Consider the following 1,961-nt stretch of genomic DNA (forward strand, 5'->3'; position numbering starts at 1 on the left):
GCTTACGGGACTTTCGGGGAGTGGGGGGCTAGAAAAGGGGAAATCATTTGAAATGTAAATAAATTATATCGAATAAAAAAATTAAAAAAAAACTGCCCCCCCCCAAAAAAAGAAAGTTAGTTTATGGTCGAGAAATGTTAAGATAGCCAAAAATAAGAGTTTTCTGATAGTTGTGACATATGGGATGAAAACCACTTTTCTTTAGGAAGCCTGATGCTACAAATTATACCAGAAACCATGCTAGGGGAACTCCCAGGCCCCATGGACTCAACAAACTCCATTCTTTCCCTAAATGGACACATTGTTAAACTACCCTCTAAATTCTTATATCCATAGCCATAAATTAGTGCAACACTCAGATATCATCATTGAAGCATCTGTGTGCTGTGAACATGGTTATCACAATTACTAAAGTGCAGAGAATGAGTGACTCGGTCATGCCCAGTCAAAAATTAGATCTCTATATCATACCCATCACTGAAGGTTCAGATAACATCATGGACAATAGCATGGAAAGAACTTATGAGTCAAATGTTGTGGATAATTAGAGGCAAACAGTACCTACTGGCTATGACAGGACCACCGCAGTCATGAATTCTCAGCTGCTGTGTTTGACTGCATAAGACAGGCACAATACTAGATAGGACAAGCAGTTTCCTTGCCTGAGAAAGGGGTTCATGACACCCCAATACTAACAGAGTAGCTATGGACAGTTCCTGACTTTCAGGCAAGGAGAATCAGTTTTCTGTAAGAATGTGCCCTCTAGTAAGTCAACCAAAATCCCAGAGGTGGCCTCACAAACCTATGAGTGTATGGGCAACAGAAATAATTTCTTTCTCATCTTGTTTATACTTTGAATAGAGGAAGGCCACTGATTTGTTTGAGTTAAGTTTATATCCAGCCACTGTGCTGAAGTCGTTTATCAGCTTTAGGAGTTCTCTGGTGGAAGTCTTGGGGTCACTTAAGTATACTATCATATCATCTGCAAATAGTAATATTTCGACTTCTTATTTTCCAATTTGTATACCTTTTACTTCCTTTTGCTGCCTGATTGCTCTAGCTAGAACTTCATGTACTATATTGAATAGATAGGAAGAGAGTGAACAGCCTTGTCTGGTCCCCAATTTTAGTGGGATTGCTTCAAGTTTCTCTCCATTTAGTTTGATGTTTGCTACTAGTTTGCAGTATATTGCTTTCACTATGTTTAGGTATGGGCCTTGGATTACCGATCTCTCCAAGACTTTTATCATGAAGGGATGCTGGATTTTGACAAAAGCCTTTTCAGCATCTAATGAAATAACCATGTGGTTTTTTTTCTTTAGTTTGTTTATGTAGTGAATTACATTGACGGATTTCCATATATTGAACCATCTGCATCCCTGAGATGAAGCCTACCTGATTGTGGTGAAGTATAGTTTTGATGCATTCTTGGATTCGGTTAGCCAGGATTTTGTTCAGTATTTTTGCATTTATGTTCATGAGGGAGATTGGTCTAAAGTTCTCCTTCCTTGTTTGGTTTTTGTTTGGTTTCGGTATAAGCGTTATTGTGGCTTCATAGAATGAGTTGGGTAGTGTTCCTTGAGTTTCTATTTTGTGGAAAAGTTTGAAGAGTATCAGTATTAACTCTTCTTTGAAGATCTGATAGAATTCCCCGCTAAATCCATCTGGTCCTGGGCTTTCTTTTTTTTTTTTTTTTTTTTTTTTGACGGGAGACTTTTCATGACTGCCTCTATTTCCTCAGGGCATATGGGACTATTTAGATGGTTTATCTGATGCTTTTTTAACACTGGCACATGGTATGTATCTAGAAAGTTGTCCATTTCATCCAGATTTTCAAACTTTGTTGAGTATAAACTCTTGTAGTAGAATCTGATGATTTTTTTTGAATTTCCAGTTCCTGTTGTTTTGTCTCCCTTTTCATTTCTGATTTTATTAATTTGGATACTGTCTCCGTGCCCTCT

Source organism: Apodemus sylvaticus, chromosome 19 (assembly GCF_947179515.1).
Source record: "Apodemus sylvaticus chromosome 19, mApoSyl1.1, whole genome shotgun sequence".
Classification (NCBI taxonomy): domain Eukaryota; kingdom Metazoa; phylum Chordata; class Mammalia; order Rodentia; family Muridae; genus Apodemus; species Apodemus sylvaticus.